Genomic DNA, 13,395 nt, shown 5'->3' on the forward strand with positions numbered 1-13,395 from the left:
CAGAAATCCCACTGATGCCTAGGAAGCAAACCACACTTCACTGAACCCACAAATCCCACTAACACTTAGATCCCAAACCGCACTTTCATTGAACCCACAAATCCCACTTAACCCTGCATTCCCGCTGACACTGAAACTACAAATCCCACTAACACCTAGGAACCAAACCGCATTTCCACTGAACCCACAAATCCCACTGAACTCCCAGATCCACCTAACACTTAGGCCTGAAATCGCGCTATCAATGAACCCACAAATCCCACTAACACTTCGGCCCCAAACCACACATTCACTGAACCCACGAATCCCACTGACACCTAAATCCCACTAACACTGAACTCCAAATCCCACTGAAACCCTCAAACTGCACTTCACTCAACCAACAAATCCCGCCCAACTAAACCCCAAATTCCACTAACACTGAACCCAAAAGTCCCACTGAATCACGCAATCCTACTAACACTTAACCCACAAATCCAACTAACACTGAACCCGAAATCCCACTGAGACCCTCAAACTGCACTTCACTGAACCCACAAATCCCACTGAACCCATAATCCCAGTGACAGTAAACACACAAATCCCACTAACACCTGGGAACCAAATGGCACTTCACTGTGCCCACAAATCCTACTGAACCCTCAAATCAAACTAACACTTACGCCTTAAATCGTGATATCACAGAATCCACGAATCCCACTAACACTTAGGCCTCAAACCGCACTTTCACTGAAACCACAAATCCCACTGAACCCCTAAATCCCACTAACACCGAACCCACAAATCCTACTAACACTGAACCCTCAAATCCCACCAACACTTAGACCACAAACCGTACTTTCATTGAACCCACAAATCCCACTGAACCCCTAACTCCCATAGACACTGATCCCACAAATCCCACTAACATCTAGGAAACAAACCGCGCTTCACTGAACCCACAATTCCCACTGAACCCTCAGATCCAACCAACACTTAGGCTTGAAATCATGCTATCACAGAACCCATGAATCCCGCTGCCACCTAGGAACCAAACTGCACTTCACTGAACCCGCAATTCCCACTGAACCCGCAATTCCCACTGAACCCACAAATCCCTCTAGCACGGAACGCACAAATCCCACTGAAACTCGAAAACCGCACTTCACTGAACCCACAATTCCCACTGAACTCCTAAGACCACTAACACTGAACCCACAAATCCCACTGAACCCCTCAATCCCACTAACACTGAACCGCTAAATCCCACTAACACTTTGTCCTCAAACCCAGTATCACTGAACCCACAATTCCCACGGAAACAGAAATCCTAAATCCCACTAATGCAGAACCCCTAAATCCCACTATCACCGAACCCTCCAAGTCCCACTAACATCAAACCCCTAAATCCCACTATCACTGAACCCCCAAATGCCACTAACATTGAACCCCAAAATTCCACTTACACAGAATCCCTAAACCCCACTAATGCAGAATCCCTAGATCCCACTATCGCTGAACCCCCAAATCTCACTAACACAGAACCCCTAAATCTCACCATCACTGACCCCCTAAATCACACTAACACTGAACCCCCAAATCCCACTAACACAGAAACCCCTAGATCCCACTATCACTGAACTCCCCGATCTCACTAACACTTAGTCCTCTAACTGCCCTCTCACTAAACCCACAAACCAACTGTCACTGAACCTCAAACCAACTATCACTGAACCCACAAATCCCACTGACACTTAGGCCCCTAACATTTTGGCCTCAAACCCCTAACACTGAACCCCCATATCCCACTAATGTTGAACCCCCAAAACCCACTAACACGGAATCCTCAAATCCCACTAACACGGAACCCGCAAATCCCACTAACGTGGAACCCACAAATCCCACTATCACAGAACCCACAAATCCCACTAACTCTTAGGCCCCAAACTGCACTGTCACAGAATCCACAAATCCCACGAGCACTTAGGCCTCAAACCCCTATCACTGAACCCACAACTCCCACTAGCACTGAACCCCGATATCCAACTAACACGGAACCCCCAAATCCCACTAACACTTAGGCCCCAAAGCACACTTTCACTGAACCCACAAATCCCACTAACACCTCAATCCCACTAACACCTGAACCCACAAATCCCACTGACACTGAACCTCAAATCCAACTAAATCTTAGGCCTCCCAGCCCAACTATCACTGAACCCCCAAATTCAAATAAAACATAGGACCCACAACCCCACAATCACTGGACCCCCAAATGCCACTGAGAGGTAGTCCTCAAATTCCACTATCGCCGAACCCTCAGATCCCACTGACACTTAGGCCTCAACCCCCACTACCACTGAACCCCCAAATCGCACTGACACTTGTGCCTGAAACCCCACTTTCACTGAACCCCAACCGACTATCACTGAACCCCCAAATCCCACTACCACTGAATCCACAAATCCCACTATCACTGAACCCCCAAACACATCGTAACCGTGTTTCTGTAATGGTGATTAGATCTAAATCATTTATCTGTATCTGTGCCACTAATTCATCTATCTTATTAGAGATGCTTCATGCATTCAGATAAAAATAAGTTTAATTTATTTTTATTCAACTAGTAGCAAAGTTGGATTTGTAAATAAATGCAAAACATATCTATATAAGTTCTGAGAAATGTTGAATATTGTGCACATTTTTAATGGAGGGAGGGGTGAAATAGCACCCTCTTGTGGCCATTTGTGTATGTACGTATGTATGTATATAAACAAACCAGATTACACAGTTTAGTTGGGTAATTGACTTCCATAAGGCATGCTGTTTCTGTTGCCCTGCAAAGATAACACGCTTATTTGAAGGTGTCAGTGAAAAGCCTCTTCAAGATGGCCCCCTTCACCCATCTCCAGGACAGGCCTCGTCTGCTGCATCCTCCAGTGCTTTCCAGTAGATCAGCAGCTCGTAGGGTGTCACCCTGTGAGAGGTGACGAGTTTACGGAAGCCGCAAACAGAAAACTTCACATTCCAATTGTGGAACTTCTGCTCCGAGTGGATTTCCACTGGTGTGATCTTCAACTCCGCCAAGCACAGCCCGACGTAAACATCCTCCAGTTTAAAGTGGGGGACCGTCCTGGAAATATTCCAGACTCGGTGGGCAACATCGGCCGAAAGCATGTACCCAGTGCCGGAGCAGAATGGTGGGTATGTTTCCTGAGGATATTCCTGTTTGCTGACGTACCATTTACTGGATTTCTCCCTGACAGGTCCAAAATTCCTCATGATGAAGCCGGTGAAGATATACGTGTGATTCATTCCCAACAAGAGCTTGGTCAGGTGATCGGCGTTGACAAACATGTCGGAATCGGTTTTCAACACGAAGGAGGTGGACAGACAGAATCGGCTCACCCATTCCAGGCCCATCAGCACCTTGGTGGTCAGGTTGTAATAAGTGTCGGTGAAATTTTTCTGGATGATGTCCTTGTGCAGTGAACTTTTTTCAGCAGCTGCTCCTGATGCTCTCGGCTGTACACGAGCAGGAAGTAGCTCACCACCCTCTTGCCATGGGTTGTCCGCACTCGCCCCCAGGTCTGGCGAATGACCGAGCGAGCTTCCAACTGGTCTTGGGCACTGGTGACCAGAAGGACCAGGAATGGGGGACTGGTGTCACAGCTGCTGTTGGGCAGCATGAGGAAGGAATGGTCATTTAACTTTGCAGAATGCCAATGTTCAACACCGTATTGGCTTAAATATCTGATCAGAGGAAAGATTAACAAGGGGGCAACAACAAACAACCATTTCCTTTTGAGAAATGATTTCAAACAAAAGTTTCTTTGAGAAAATATCTTCATGCTCGAAGCACCTGTAAAATAAAATAAACAAGTTGGGTTTGGTGGAATCCAGAAAATGCAAGAGGAATTATTTTTCAGATTAAGATTATTTGACTCGATTTGGGATACAAATACAAGAGGATGTCATTCAGCTCCTAGAGCCTGTTACACAGGAACAGGGGGAGGTTATTCAGCCCCTAGAACCTATTACACAGGAACAGGGGGAGGTTATTCAGCCCCTAGAGCCTGTTACAGGAACAGGGGGAGGTTATTCAGCCCCTAGAGCCTGTTACACAGGAACAGGAGAAGGTCAATCAGCCCCAAAAGCCTATTACACAGGAACAGGGGGAGGTTATTCAGCCCCTAGAGCCTGTTACACAGGAACAGGAGAAGGTCAATCAGCCCCAAAAGCCTATTACACAGGAAGAGGTTTTTCAGCCCCTTGGGTCTGTCACACAGTAACTGAGGAGGAATTGCAGCACTCAAAACATCTACAGGAATCTGGCACAGAACATCTAGTGACTGAGTTGCTTCAGTCTGACAAAAAGTTCAGTGAAAGGTAGGAACAAACAGAGAAAGAGCTGGGCATAAGACAGCATGAGCAGTTTTCACACAAGCACATACCTAAGAGACTCGTCACACCCTGTGTACGGTGATAGGTATCAGGGTCACTGGTCCCTTTAACTGGTACCACCGGATTTGTCTGGGTCGAGGTGCGTTCGATGCTAACGCTGAGTTAATGTATACACGACCAATCTTGTTAACAACTGCACATAAACCCGGAGTTCAATTCTTGCCTATAATGAATCCCACAATCTCACTCTGCTCGGTGCCAGTAAACAAGAATGGGTGTGGTTGAAGTGCATTGTGAAAAATGCACCCGGTCCTTACTGTTAATGACTTCCCATCAATTATACAGATAACAAAGGTTCCTCCAGGTGATGTTTGTGTGATACAGGTGCCAATCTCACAAAGAATTTGTATCAAACAGCTGCTGCACTGACATAGCTCACCAACTGTGCTTTAAAATTTATTGGATAAAGAAGATATTTGTTGCAAACATATACAGTATATATGCTGAATGCAGGGACCCTTTTCAAACCATTGAAGAGCAGTGAGACACTCTCCCCATTGAAGAGCAGCGAGGCTCTCTCTCCATCGAAGAGCAGTGAGGCTCTCCCACCATCGAAGAGCAGCGAGGCTCTCTCTCTCTCCATCAAAGAGCAGCGCACTCTCTCTCTCCATTGAAGAGCAGTGCACTCTTTCTCTCTCTCCATTGAAGAGCAGTGAGACTCTCTCTCTATCGAAGACCAATGTGACTCTCCATCAAAGAGCAGCGAGACTCCCTCTCTCTCCATTGAAGAGCAATGAGACTCTCTCCATTGAAGAGGAGCAAGGCTCTCTCTCTATCAAAAAGCAGCGAGACACATCCTCCCTCAAAGAGCAGGAAGACTCTCTCTATCGATGAGCAGCAAGTCTCTATCTCCATCGAAGAGCAGAGAGTCATACTCTCTATTGGGGAGCAGCGAGACTCTCTCTCCATTGAAGAGCAGCGAGGCCCTCTCTCCAAGGAAGAGCAGCGATGCTCTCTCTCTCCATGGAGGATCAGCAAGTCTCTCTCCCTCCATCAAAGAGCAGCGAGAGCCTCACTCCATCAAAGAGCAGGGAGACTCTCTCTCTGTCAAAGAGCAATGGGACTCTATCGGAGAGCAGCGAAAATCTCTATTTCCCTCCATCGAAGAGCAGCGAGATTCTCCCTCTCCATCGAAGAGCAGCGAGACTCTCTCTATTGGGGAGCATCAAGACTCTCTCTCCATTAAAGAGCAGCGAGACCCTCTCTCCAAGGAAGAGCAGCGAGACTCTCTCTCTGCCAAAGAGCAGTGAGACTCTCTCTTTCCATGGAAGATCAGCAAGTCTCTCTCCCTCCATCGAAGAGCAGCGAGATTATCTTTCGAAGAGCAATGAGACTCTCTCTATCGGAGAGCAGCTTTCCCTCCATTGAAGAACAGCGAGATTCTCCCTCTCTATCGAAGAGACTCTCTGTCTGTCGAAGAGCAGTGAGACTCTCTATCTCCCATCATCGAAGAGCAGCGAGATTTTCCCTCTCCATCGATGAGAGGTAAGACTCTCTCTGTGTCGAAGAGCAGTGAGACTCTCTATCTCCCATCATCGAAGAGCAGTGAGATTCTCCCTCTCCATTGAAGAGTACTGAAGCTCTCTATCTCTCTCTCCATTGCAGAGCTGTGAGACTCTCTCTCTCTCCATTGAAGAGCACTGAAGCTCTCTATCTCTCTCCATTGAAGAACAGCTAGACTCTCTCTATCGAAGAGCAGTGAGACTCTATCAAAAAGCAGTGAGACTCTCTCAATATTAAAGAGCAGTGAGACTCTCTCAATATCGAAGAGCAGTGAGACTCTCCCTCTCCATCAAAGAGCAGCGAGACTCTCTCCATCGAAGAGCAGCGAGACCCTCTCGATCAAAGAGTAACGAGACTCTCTCCAGTGAAAAGCAGCAAGACTCTCTCACTCTCTCCATCAAAGAGCAGCGAGACTCTCTCTCCTCATGAAAGAGCAGTGAGACTCCCTCTCCTTCGAAGAGCAGTGAGACTCTCTCTCTCTCTCTCCATCCAAGAGCAGCGAGGCTCTCTCTCCATCAAAGAGCAGTGAGACTCTCTATCGCAGAACAGCGAGACTCTCTCCCTCTATCGACGAGCAGCCAAACTCTCTTTCTATCGAAGAGCGGCAAAATACCCTCTCTCTATCAAAGAGCAGCCAGGCACTCTGTCCATCGCAGAGCTGTGAGACTCTGTCTCTCTCCATTGAAGAACAGCTAGACTCTATCGAAGAGCAGTGAGACTCTCTCAATATCAAAGAGCAGTGAGACTCTCTCAATATCAAAGAGCAGTGAGACTCTCTCAATATCAAAGAGCAGTGAGACTCTCTCAATATCAAAGAGCAGTGAGACTCTCTCAATATCGAAGAGCAGTGAGACTCTCCCTCTCCACCAAAGAGCAGCGAGACACTCTCCATCGAAGAGCAGCAAGACTCTCTCTCCGTCGAAGAGCAGCGAGACTCTCTCTGCATCGAAAAGCAGTGAGACACTCTCAATATCGAAGTACAGTGAGACTCTCTCCGTCGAGGAGCAGTGAGACACTCTCAATATCGAAGTGCAGTGAGACTCTCTCCGTCGAGGAGCAGTGAGACACTCTCGATATCGAAGTGCAGTGAGACTCTCTCTTTCCATCGAAAAGTAATGAGACATTCTTGCCTTCATAGCGCAGCGAGACTCTTTCTCTCTCCAGCACAGAGCAGTGAGACTTCCCATCAAAGAGCAGCGAGACTCTCTCTCTCTTTCCATCGAAGAGCAATGAGACTCTATCCCTCTGCATCGAAGAACAGCGAGGCTCTCTCTCCATCGGAGACCAACGAGACTTTCTCTCTATTGAAGAACAGTGAGACTCTCTCTCCCTCCATCGATGAGCAGCAAGACACTCTTCATCGGAGAGCAGCGAAGCTCTCTATTTATCGAAGAGCAGTGACACTCCCTCTTCATTGAAGAGCAGCAAGACTCTTTCTCTATCGAATCATGGTAGCCAGCAAATCAGTTGGAATTGCTTCACCTCCTGCTGCCTTATCTCTGGCGCTGCCAAGGATTTCCCCCTTGGCCCCATCCTATTTCTCAGCTGTGCATTGCCACTCAGTGCCAGTGGGATTTCGGGGTTCAGTGGGATTTGTGGGTTCAGTGAAATGTGGTTCGGGGCCTAAGTGTTAGTGGGAATTGTGGTTTCAGTGTTAGTTGGAGTTGTGGGTTCATTGTTATGGGATTGAGGCCCAAGTGTTAGCAGGATTTAGCGGTTCAGTGGAATTTGTGGGTTCAGTGTTAGTGGGATTTTGGGTTTCAGTGGGATTTGTGGGTTCAGTGAAGTGTGGTTTGCTTCCTAGGTGTTAGTGTGATTTGTGGGTTCAGTGTTAGTGGTATTTGGGGTTTCAGTAGGATTTGGGGCTTCAGTAGGATTTGGGGTTTCAGTGAATGTGTGGTTCGGTTCCAAGGTGTTAATGGGATTTGTGGGCTCAGTGTCAGTTGGATTGTGGGGTTCAGTGGGATTTGTTGGTTCAGTGAATGTGTGGTTGGGGGCCTAACTGTTAGTGGGATTTGTGGGTCCAGTGAAGTGCAGTTTGGGATTTAGGGGTCTGGTGGGATTTGTGGGTTCAGTGTTAGTGGGGTTTGGGGGTTCAGTGGTATTTGTGAGTTCAGTGCCAGTGGGATATGTGGGTTCAGTGTTAGTTGGATTGGGGATTCAATGTTAGTTGGATTTGGGGGTTCAGTGTTAGTTGGATCAGGGGTACAGTGTTAGTTGGATTTGGGGGTCCTGTGTTAGAGGTTTGAGGCCTAAGTGTTAGTGGGATTTACCAGTTCAGTGGTATTTGTGGGTTCAATGAAAGCGCGGTTTGGGGCCTAAGTGCGAGTAGAATTGGTGGGGTTAGTGTTAGTTGGATATGGGGGGTTCAGTGTTAGTGGGTTGAGGCCGAAGTGTTATTGGGATGTGTGGTCTCAGTGGAAGTGTGGTTTGGGGACTATGTGTTAGTGGTATTTGGGGGTTCAGTGTTAGTGGGATTTGTGGGTTCAGTGATAGTCAGGTTTGGGGGTTCAGAGAAGTGCGGTTTGGTTCCTAGGTGTTAGCGGGATTTATGGGTTCTGTGTTAGTGGCATTTGGGGGCTCAGTATTAGTTGGATGGAGGGGTTCAGTGTTAGTGGGATTTACGGGTTCAGTGGGATTTGTAGGCTCAGTGTTAGTGGGATTTGTGGGTTCTGTGAAAATACAATTTGTGGGGTCAGTGTTAGTTGTATTTGGGGGTTCAGTGTTAGTTGTATTTGGGGGTTCAGTGTTAGTTGGATGCGGGGTTGAGTGTTAGTTGTATTTGGGGTTCAGTGTTAGTGGGATTTGTTGGGTCAGTGTTAGTTGGATGGGGTGTTCAGTGTTAGTTGGATTTGTTGGGCCAGTGTTAGTTGGATGGGGTGTTCAGTGTTAATTGGATTTGTTGGGTCAGTGTTAGTTGGATGGGGTGTTCAGTGTTAGTTGGATTTGGGGGGTTCGTTGTTAGTTGGATTAGAGGGTTCAGTGTTAGTTGGATTTGGGGTCCGGTGATAGTTGGATTTGGGGGTTCCGTTTTTATTGGATTGGGGGTTCAGTGTTAGTTGGATTTGGGCGTTCAGTGTTAGTTGGATTGGGCGTACAGTGTTAGTTTAATTTGGGGTTAGGGGTTTGAGGTCTAAGTGTTAGTGGGATTTACCAGTTCAGTGGGATTTGTGGGTTCAATGAGAGCGCGGTTTGGGGCCTAAGTGTTAGTGGGATTTGTGGGTTCTGTAATAGCGCGATTTCAGGCCTAAGTGTTAGTTGGATTTGTGGGTTCAGTGGGATTTGAAGGTTCAGTGGGGATGTAATTTGTGGGTTCAGTGTTGGTGGGATTTAGGGGTTCGGTGGGATTTGTGGTTTCAGTAAAAGTGTGGTTCGGGGCCTAAATGTTAGTGGGATTTGTGGGTTCTGTGACAGTGCAATTTAGGGCCTAAGTGCGAGTAGGATTTGTGGGGTCAATGTTAGTTGGATATGGGGGTTCAGTGTTAGCGGGTTGAGACCGAAGAATTAGTGGGATGTGTGGGCTCACTGGAAGCGTGGTTTGGGGACTATGTGTTAGTGGTATTTGTGGGTTCAGTGTTAGTGGGATTTGTGGGTTCAGTGATAGTGGGGTCGGGGGTTCAGTGGGATTTGTGGGTTCAGTGAAGTGCGGTTTGGTTCCTAGGTGTTAGCGGGATTCGTGGGTTCTGTGTTAGTGGTGTTTGGGGGCTCAGTGTTAGTTGGATGGGGGTTCAGTGTTAGTAGGATTTACGGGTTCTGTGTAAGTATGATTTGTGGGGACTGTGTTAGTTGGATTTGGGGGTTCGGTGTTAGTTGTATTTGGGGGTTCAGTGTTAGTTGGATGGGAGGTTCAGTGTTAGTTGGATTTGGGGTTCAGTGTTAGTTGGATTTGGGGTTCAGTGTTAGTGGGATTTGTTGGGTCAGTGTTAGTTGGATGGGGTGTTCAGTGTTAGTTGGATTTGGGGGTTCGTTGTTAGTTGGATTTGGGCGTCAGTGTTAGTTGGATTTGGGGGTTTATTGTTAGTTGGATTGGGGGTTCCGTTTTAATTGGATTGGGGGTTCAGTGTTTGTTGGATTTCGGGGTTCAGTGTTAGGGGTTTGAGACCTAAGCGTTAGTGGGATTTAGCGGTTCAGTGGGATTTGTGGTTTCAGTGAAAGTGCGGATTGGGGCCGAAGAGGAATTTGTGGGTTCAGAGTCAGTGGTTTTTGGGGTTTCAGTAGGATTTGGGGTTTCAGTGAACATGTGGTTCGGTTCCAAGGTGTTAGTGGGATTTGTGGGCTCAGTGTCAGTGGGATTGTGGGGTTCAGCGGGAATTGTGGGTTCAGGGAATGAGTTGTTGGGGGCCTAAGTGTTAGTGGGATTTGTGGGTTCAGTGGAATTTGTGGGTCCAGTGAAGTGCAGTTTGGGATTTAGGAGTCTGGTGGGATTTGAGGGTTCAGTGTTAGTGGGATTGTGGGGTTCAATGAAGTGCGGTTTGCTTTCTAAGTGTTAGTGGGATTTGTGGGTTCAGTGTTAGTGGGGTTTGGTGGTTCAGTGGGATTTGTGGGTTCAGCGAAGTGCGGTTTTGTTCCTAGGTGTTAGCGGGATTTGTGGGTTCTGTGTTAGAGGCATTTGGGGGTTCAGTGATAGTTGAAGGTTCATTGTTAAGGGTTTGAGGCTTGTGTGAGTGGGATTTTTGGGTTCTGTGAAACTATGATTTGGGTCCTAAGTGTTAGTGGGATTTGTGGGGTCAGTGTTACTTGGATTGAGGGTTCAGTGTTAGTTGGATTGGGGGCTCAATGTTAGTTGGATTTGGGGGTTCAGTGTTAGTTGGGTTGGGGGATTAAATGTTAGTTGGATTTGGGGTTTCGGTGTTAGTTGGATTTGGCGATTCAGTGTTAGTTGGATTGGGGGTTCAGTGTTAGTTGTATTGGGATTCAATGTGAGTTGGATTTGGGGGTTCGGTGTTAGTTGGGTTGGGGGATTCAGTGTTAGTTGGATTGGGGGTTCAATGTTAGATGGATTTGGGGTTTTGGTGTAAGTTGGATTTGGGGTTTTGGTGTTAGTTGGATTTGGGGGTTCGGTGTTAGTTGGATTGGGGGTTCAATGTTAGATGGATTTGGGGTTTTGGTGTAAGTTGGATTTGGGGTTTTGGTGTTAGTTGGATTTGGGGGTTCGGTGTTAGTTGGATTTGGGGGTTCAGAGTTAGTTGGATTTGGGGGTTCAGGGTTAGTTGGATTTTGGGTTCAGTATTAGTTGGATTGTGGGTACAGTGTTAGTTGGATTTGGGGGTTCAGCGTTAGCGGTTTGAGGCCTAGGTGTTATCGGGATTTCGCAGTTCAGTGGGATTTGTGAGTTCAGTAGGATGTAATGTGTGGGTTCGGTGTTAGCGGGATTTAGGGGTTCGGTGGGATTTGTGGGTTCAGTTAAAGTGTGGTTCGGGGCCTAAGTGTTAGTGGGATTTGTGGGTTCTGTGAATGTGCGATTTGGGGCCTAAGTGTTAGTAGGATTTGTGGGGTCAGTATTAGTTGGATTTGGGGGTTCAGTTTTAGCAGGTTGAGGCCAAAGTGTTGGTGGTATTTGGGGATTCAGTGGGAGTGAGATTTGTGGGTTTGGTGTTCAAGGGATTTAGGAGTTCAGTGGGATTTGTGGGTTCAATGAAAGTGGTATTTGGGGGTTTATGTTAGCAGGATTTGTGGGTTTGGTGATCATGGTATTTGGGGAATTCAGTGTTAGTGGGATTTGTGGGTTCAGTGGGATTTGTGGGTTCAGTGAAAGTGCGGTTTGGGGCCTAAGTGGGATTTGTGGGCTCTGTGTTGTGGGGGTTGATTGTTCGGGGTTTCTCGACCTGCCTGCAGCTCCTGACATCCACCCTTGCAACGCCCCTTTACTAACATCCAGCTGGGATGGCTATCTATCACGTCTTCCTATTCTTAATCTAAGCCTTAATAGGGGGAGTCGGTGCCATAGTGGCATTGTCCCTATCCTGGTATTCCAGAGACCCAGGGTAATGTTCTGGGGATCTGGGTTCAAATTCTCCCCGTAGCAAATTGAATTGAATTAAATAAAAGCCTGGAATTGAAGGTCTGAAATTCTAAAAACCCATCTGGTTCACTAATGCCCTTTAGCGAAGGAAATCTTCTGTCCTTACCTGGCCTGGGCCTATATGTGACTCCTGACCCTCTGAACAAGGGCAATTAGGGATGGGCAATAAATGCCAGCTTAGTCAGTGATGCCCATATCCCATGAATGAATAAGAAAAAGCTCATGGTAGCCAGCAAATCAGTTGGAATTGCTTCACCTCCTGCTGCCAGAGCCTTATCTCTGGCGCTGCCAAGGATTTCCCCTTGGCCCCATCCTATTCCTCAGCTGTGCGTTGCCCCTCAGTGACCCGATTCAAAGGCGACATGGGAGCTTTCAGCGTCACTTCTCCCAACCCCTGCGATGCTCCCTACCCCACATCCAGTTTTGGGAAAGACTGAGGCCGTTGTTCTCGATCCCCGATCCAATTCCATTTTGCTTTAAGCTACTGACCCCACCCATCGTTCTCCTTGTCCGCATTCTGAGATTCAGCCAGCCTCGCCACAACTGCAGATTCACATTTTCCAAATGTTAAATGTCATGGGGGGATTGGTGCATCTCCGACAAGGACAGCCTTCATTGCCCTTCCCCATCTGCCCTTGAATCGAATGGCTTGCTAGCCGATTTCAGGGGGCAGTTAAGAGTCAACCACATTTGAGCCTGTGTTGTACATTCATGTCATGGGTAAGATGGCCTACTTCCAGCTTTTAACGGAACCTGAACTTACGCCTGTCTCGGCTGATCCGCTGCGGGAACCCTCATTCATGTTTTTGCCTCCTCTAGACTAAGTTATTCCAATGTGCTTCTTTCTCAGCTCCTACATTTTACACCAGTAAACAGGAGGCCATCCGAAACCCTTCTGCCCGTGTTGTAACGCACAGGTAGCCCAATTCCCCCCTCGCTTTGTTATGGGTGAGCGACATTGCCTCCCAGTCAAGCAACTCATTGATTGCATTTTCTCCCCCTTCCTTTGTTTACAAATCCCTCCATGGCCCTATCACTTTAATCTCCTTCAGCCGCACAGCGCTCCGGGATATCTGTGCTAATCCAATTCTGTCCTCATGTGCATCCCCAATTTTAATTGCTCCGACATTGGTCTTACTCTTGACTACCTTCCCCACCCCTCTCTGCCTCTCTAGCTCAAGAAAGGATCTCCTTTCAAAATTGCTTTCCCACCAAGGCTTTAGCCATCTCAGCTAATGTATATTCCGCTTATATTCATGCATATAAAAATATATTCATACATAATTCAATCATGGACTTGTCTCTGCCTCCTCTCAGTTTCATTTTTCAATTAATTGAACAATTGACGTAACCGGATATTTTACCGCCATCTTCAACTGCTCCCTAAACCTGGACTGGGTCGCCCCATAAATAAATGTGTTGGTGCA

The 13,395-nt window shown here is 47.3% G+C and overlaps 1 pseudogene; it reads right to left on the reverse strand.

Moving 5' to 3' along the window:
* Positions 1–2,877: 2,877 nt before the first annotated feature.
* LOC144673333 (beta-1,3-galactosyltransferase 5-like) lies at positions 2,878–3,830 on the reverse strand (annotated as a pseudogene).
* Positions 3,831–13,395: the final 9,565 nt, after the last annotated feature.

Source organism: Cetorhinus maximus, unplaced genomic scaffold (genome assembly GCF_964194155.1).
Source record: "Cetorhinus maximus unplaced genomic scaffold, sCetMax3.hap1.1 HAP1_SCAFFOLD_343, whole genome shotgun sequence".
Lineage (NCBI taxonomy): Eukaryota > Metazoa > Chordata > Chondrichthyes > Lamniformes > Cetorhinidae > Cetorhinus > Cetorhinus maximus.